The sequence below is a fragment of the Cyprinus carpio genome, unplaced genomic scaffold (genome assembly GCF_018340385.1).
Source record: "Cyprinus carpio isolate SPL01 unplaced genomic scaffold, ASM1834038v1 S000001054, whole genome shotgun sequence".
Taxonomy (NCBI): Eukaryota; Metazoa; Chordata; class Actinopteri; order Cypriniformes; family Cyprinidae; genus Cyprinus; species Cyprinus carpio.
In genome coordinates this window covers 25,649-31,962 of record NW_024873775.1, presented here as the reverse complement: position 1 = coordinate 31,962, position 6,314 = coordinate 25,649, and the positions used below count along the sequence as shown (strand labels likewise).

The following is a 6,314-nucleotide window of genomic DNA, read 5'->3' as shown; positions in this document are numbered from 1 at the left end:
TGGTTGTCAGGAAACCAGTATCATAGAATGGGGGGGTAAAAGAGGCATTCTTTGGGCCGTTTTTAAATGGGGCTTGGGAAATCAAAATTGGGAATTTAAAACCATCCAGAGGTTTTTTTACCTTGGGCTGAAATGTATTTCTTTGGCCCCGGTTTACCCTTTTTGTTTGGGGGCAAAAGGGGGGGGGGGGAGTACATGTTTAAAAAAAAAAAAATGTTGCTGATGTTTTAAAATTTAAAAAAATAATTAAAAAAAATGATTTAATATAATTAGATTTTTTTAATTTAAAAAATAGAAAATTTTTAAGCCCAAGTATATTGAAATTTAAAATTTATATAAAAAATTACCTAAATTTAATTTGAATAAAGTTACATTAAAATGAATTGTGGTAAATGGGGCATTATATATATAACAGAGTATATAAGACCAGTACCTCATAAAGCGGGCCCATTAAATGTAGTTGTTTTCACCCAGTTGAGAGAGAGTTACCCGATTACAGCCATCTGCGAATTAAATGCACATAACGATCGCACTCCTCTGATTGAAATAGATGAAAACTACAAAAGGGAAATTTCAGGGTAAACTACTGTTTTTTATAAAAAACTGGAGTGATATTTTGCATAAGGCAGAATGTCAACGAGGGGGGCCTTGTACCGGGTTTTTTGATTTCTTCAGTTCTTTGATAGGTGTAATGGAGAAAAGTCGGGAATGCTCTATGGAGATCCCTAGCAGAATCTGACCTGGACCGTCGTATCAGGCTATTAAAAAAGTTAATGTAGATTCAGTGGTATAGAGAATCACCTGAAATCCCTTCATCCATAAACAGACGGCCCTCACTGAATTGATTGATAGGAGTCCTCCACTAAACCGCCAGCATAGATGGGCTCAACTCTGCGCAGGGGTTAACTCTACTGAAACAAAAAACAAAATAAAACACACTAAATCAATTTACATTAGAAAAAAACACAATTGAAAGAAAAATATCTTCATCCTCAGCGGTCCTGTGATAAGAAATCCCATCAGAAATATATATACACATTACCCCTAAGAAATAATATAACATTTATACTATTTAACATTATCATTTTATGTCAACTGAAACAAAGTAATCAAAATTGACACCCGAACGTTTTTCGTTTAGAGCAGTATGAAACGTTGTGTAGTAACCACAACCAAAAAGGAGGTGCATCGTTGACAAACGCGTCACAAAGAAGAAGGATCAAGTGAGGAAAACCACCACAGGCGGTAAATCCAAGTGCGATGAGGAGGCCTTATCGATTATTATGAGATAGAGAACACAACACCATTTCAGATTCTGGGACTATATAACTATATTTATAACAACCCTTTTATTACTGTAAATTGTAACACATACTCACTTTTGTGTTTTCATTTATTTGATTGATAATATTCTTCTAAAAAATGCAATACATTTCACCACCTCTAGGCGAAGGGCTTGACTTGACGGTGACATTACATAGAAAAGGTTGTACTTACTGATGCTAGTGGAAATGGGTTAGCTTTAGCAGAAGATCAGTTTTTTTTCCATTTATGGCTATAATCTGAAGTAAAAGAAAGAAAGAAAGGAAAGAAAGAAGAACGGAAAAAGAAAGAAAGAAAGAAAGTGAAAGGAAAGAAAGAAATAAAATTACGGTGATAGAAGCCACAAAACCAAAACAACTATAATGGCAACTCAGGCTACTTCAGCAAAAATAAATTAAATTACCTCAAATAGTATATTCTGTGTGGTAGTACAGAATTTTCAAATGTAAAATGAACAGGATTTAGCGATTTCTTTTGGGCTACAGGTGGTCATTACTTTTTAGAGTGTGTGGGCCTATATATATTTCCTTAAGGTCATTCCAATTCATCAGGTTTCAAAATTTTTGCAATTTACATTAAAAGAATTATGAGATGTTTCCTTCACTTTGACATTATCATGGTCTTCAAAACTGGGATCTATAAAAATACAGAAAAAGAAAAAAACTGTTAATATGCGATTTGATAATGATTTATTTACATTTTCTCAAGGCTCATGATCTTGTGTGATCTTGCATTTCTGCATTAACTGGTCTAAAGATTTAACTGTGTTACTGATTGATACTGCAATGCCACATGAGACAGCTTTACACATTTTCTCAAGGCTACAGAATGATAAAATAAGCCATAAAGGGATCAGGCCATGCAATGTGAAGTAAAGTATGCAAATATCGTGAACAATATGTAGTATGATACCTTCAGATTTTTTTTTTTTTTTAATAAGGGAAAAAAAGAGGTGTAAAAAACAATCACCAATACATTCTTCCAAGTTAGCTTTAGGATCAAAAAATTTAGTGTGCAGGATTCGCACAAGAAAAAACCACTGTGAAGAAATTATTATTATTAATAAGTTATTGATTAATGATTCCCTACTGAATTATTATCAGGAAAAGCCATAAACGTGTCAGCATCACAATTTTCATCAGAGTTTAAATTATGTACTGTAGGTAACACAAATATACACCTAGAATATGTACCGGAGAAGTATTTTAAATATGATGAGATATTTAAAAAATGGAACACTATACGACTTAAGAATTTGTTCTTTGATTAAAATCTCTGGTATAAATAGGGAAGACGCCAATGGATTTGTTGACCTCGGCTGAAAGTGTGCATGTGTAATTGATATACGACTTAATTCAGAAAAATACGCATTTCGCAGTTGTGTCATTTACTTTTCTGCAATTTTGATCTGAAAAATAAATTAAAAGGACCAAATTAGTGAATCATAACAAAACAACTGGACTATTTAAGAGATAGTTTAATCCAAAACGGAAAGTTCTGTAATCAATGTACTCATTCTAATGCAAAAACATATGCTATTGTTTTATCCATGGATCACAAAAAAAAAAAAAAAAAAAACACATTTAAAAAAAATTTTTTCTCCATACAATGACAATTCACTGTGACCATGACTGTCAAGTTTCAAGCATTATCCCCAAAAAAAGATTAAGAGTCTTAAGTTCGGAAAATTGTTTTGTGTACCTAACAAAGTTTTATTTGCTTGTTTTTTGGAGTAGCCCCTGCTTGTCACTGTGAAACTGATGTTGTATGGAAAGAGTCTTAAATTAGTTTTCAAATGTGGCTACATTTTACTCTTTTTATACTGCTTCTTGCACATACTGCAGAGGTGAAATGTCAGTGTCCAGTTATTGGCATCAAAAGCAAGTTCACATTTGTTACCCTGGACCACAAAACCAGTCATAAGTGTACATTATTCTAAATTGATCCTAATACATCTGCAATAAAATAAGCTTTTCCATTGGATGCATGGTTTATTAGGCTCGGACAAATATTTGGCCGAGATACAAACCTATTTGAAAAATCTGGATCTGAGGGATGCAAAAATATCTAAATATTGAGAAAATCACCTTTAAAGTTGTCCAAATGAAGTTCTTAGCAATCCATATTACTAATCAAAAATTAAGTTTTAATATATTTAAGGTAGGAAATTTACAAAATATCTTCATGGAACATGATCTTTACTTAATATGCTAATGATTTTTTGGCATAAAAGGAAAAAATCAATAATTTTTGACCCATACAATGTTTTTTTTTTGGCTATTGCTACAAATATACCCCAGCGACTTAAGACTGGTTTTGTGGTCCAGGGTCACATTTATTCAAAACATTGCCTGTGGCAACATTTAAATATATTGCTTATTGTACGCATCACTCCAGTTCAGAAATGAAATGCCCAGTGGCACTAAAAGGTTAATGCTCTATTGACTTTGAAACCAACAAAACTAAAATTTGAAAATCCCTAAACCTAAGCAAATCATAATTTGCGTGTTAATTGGGAAACTGTTGTGAATTGTATATATAGGTATGTTTTCAAGGTTTGCAAGAATGTAGGTACAGTCAAGTTCTTCCTAATGACATCAGACTGCTAGGTTTATTATTTAAATTATGTAGGCAGCATATATATATTTGAAATGACAATGAGTGAGTAAATTAAAAAAAATATTAGTGAGACTATACCTTTCAATGGATTTACATATGCAAAGACTTAAACACCTGATCATTTCAAAAGCTAATTTCAATGATAAGAAGGGCATAACAAAAATACGGAGATTGTACATTGAGCGTTACCATGAGATTTTTTACAAATGGCTGAAAATTTTTCCCATGTAATTCCTTTGCATTTATCCCCTGGGGACAGATTCCAGAAAATCACAATTGAGTTGCTGGTTACTTCACTAAACACAGTTTCATTTATCCATTCTGTAAAAGAAAGAAAGAAAAAAAGATGTCAGAAATATATATATATATAAGTCAGTTCTCCTGTGATGCATGTATATTCACTGTTGAACATTGTATGTGAACAAATAAATAAGTTAATGAAAGTGGTAACACTTTACAATAAGGTTCATTAGTTAAAATTAGTTAACTATTTAGTTAACATGACCTAAGAATGAACAATACTTCTACAGCATTTATTTATCTAAGATAATGTTAATTTCAACATTTATTAATGCATTTTTAAAATAAAAGTTGTGCTGGTTAATATTAGTTAATGTACTGTCAATTAACATGAACTAACAATGAATGTATTTTCAATAACAAACATTAACAAAGATGAAACAATTCTGTAATAAATGTATTGCTCATTGTTAATTCATGTTAGTTAATACAAAAAAATAATAACAAATCTAACCTAACCTTAAAATAAATTGATCATCAAAAGAAAAATAATTATAATTAATATAATTGAACCAAAACTACAATGCCACAACAAAAAGCAACATCACAAAATATTAATACAACAATAAAACTATAAACAGTAACAGAACTAAAAAAAAAAAAAAAGAAAAAAAAAGAGAGCAATAAATGGATTAAGCCATGCAATGTGAAGTATCAAACATTGTGAAAATATGTAATATGATACTTTAGATTTTTTAAATAAGGAAAAAGAGGGTAAAAATAAAACAATACATTTTCTCAAGTTGGCTTTAGGACAAAATATTTATTCCGATTCAAGAATCCACTGTGATGAAATTATTATAGAAACAATCAACCACAAATATATGTATGTATGTATATTATATACAGTATATACATTGTGTGTGTGTGTGTGTGTGTGTGTGTGTGTGTGTATATATATATATATATCTTATATATATATAATAAAGCCAGCTACAATATAATCAAGGCCTTGTTGTTAAATATTATTATTATAAATATGATAAATTGTAAAAAGTGCAGGTGTGGGTAACCATATCAGCAACTCACCGCAATGGATGTTAACTTGTTTTGATTTGCTATCAATAGACGTATTGTAATATTTATATTTTCCAGTGCATGTGTATTCTTCTGAAGGTTTCAAAAACCACATCCTTATCCAAATCAACACTCCTAATAATATGGAAGGAAAATTTTTTCAATCATTTGCAGTATTTATATGTGCTTACTATATGAATATAATGTAAACTATGATTAAAACATATAACAAAATGCATTTACATTACTACTTAACATGAAACAATAACATTACTTACCCGTGTCATCCACTTGACCTTAAATGTGTCTTTACTTGTTGGAGACGTTAACACTGACTCGAGTTACATTGTCTGAACTGAGTGGCTTATTACTCCACACACACTTTAGTTTGGAATAGATTCACTGAAGGTATGTTATTCAGGGTTGACCTGACAACTGAAAACAAAAAAAAAACAAACACACAACGAAACCGAACAAATCACAACACCAACAACAACACAACAAACCAACAATCTGTTAGTGTAAGTTAAATAAATGCACTATGTGTTGCAAAAGATGGTCGTTCTGAACATGTATCAATAATATATTATCAAGTCAGGGACTGATGCTGGAGCTCATTTAAAAAAAAATAAATAGCTGCATGACAATGATATATATGTTCAATACATTAAATGCTCACCTGGGGGCATGTGGACATTCATTGTGTAGTTGCATGTTTCTAGATTAATCTGAATGGGCTTCTGAACACAAGAGTCTTCAGTTGTTATATTAACACATTTTGTCAAATTCCATTTGCTATCTTTAAAACACACTTGCTCATCACCCTTAGGTTCTGCAGAATGGTTTACACTTTTCAAGACTGAAAAGAAATAAAGTTAGAATCAATCCATTACTTAGCTTAAAAACAATGAAATAATGACACTAAGGAAACACACCCACGTGATTCCATAACCTACAACAGCCAATAGTATATATCAAACCTCTGTTTCAGCTATTTTGACCCCATATTATATTGTCAGGGGATGATGTGTTGACAGAGGGTGGAGTGTATATCC

General features: G+C 31.4%; 1 long non-coding RNA gene across 1 annotated transcript; it reads right to left on the bottom strand.

Moving 5' to 3' along the window:
- Positions 1–1,880: 1,880 nt before the first annotated feature.
- On the bottom strand, positions 1,881–5,394 carry LOC122143246. Its single transcript, XR_006159079.1, has 4 exons — positions 5,272–5,394; positions 4,132–4,263; positions 2,571–2,731; positions 1,881–1,959 (listed from the first exon to the last, which is right to left on the bottom strand). It is a non-coding gene; the product is annotated as an uncharacterized LOC122143246 (long non-coding RNA).
- Between the last annotated feature and the right edge of the window lie 920 nt (positions 5,395–6,314).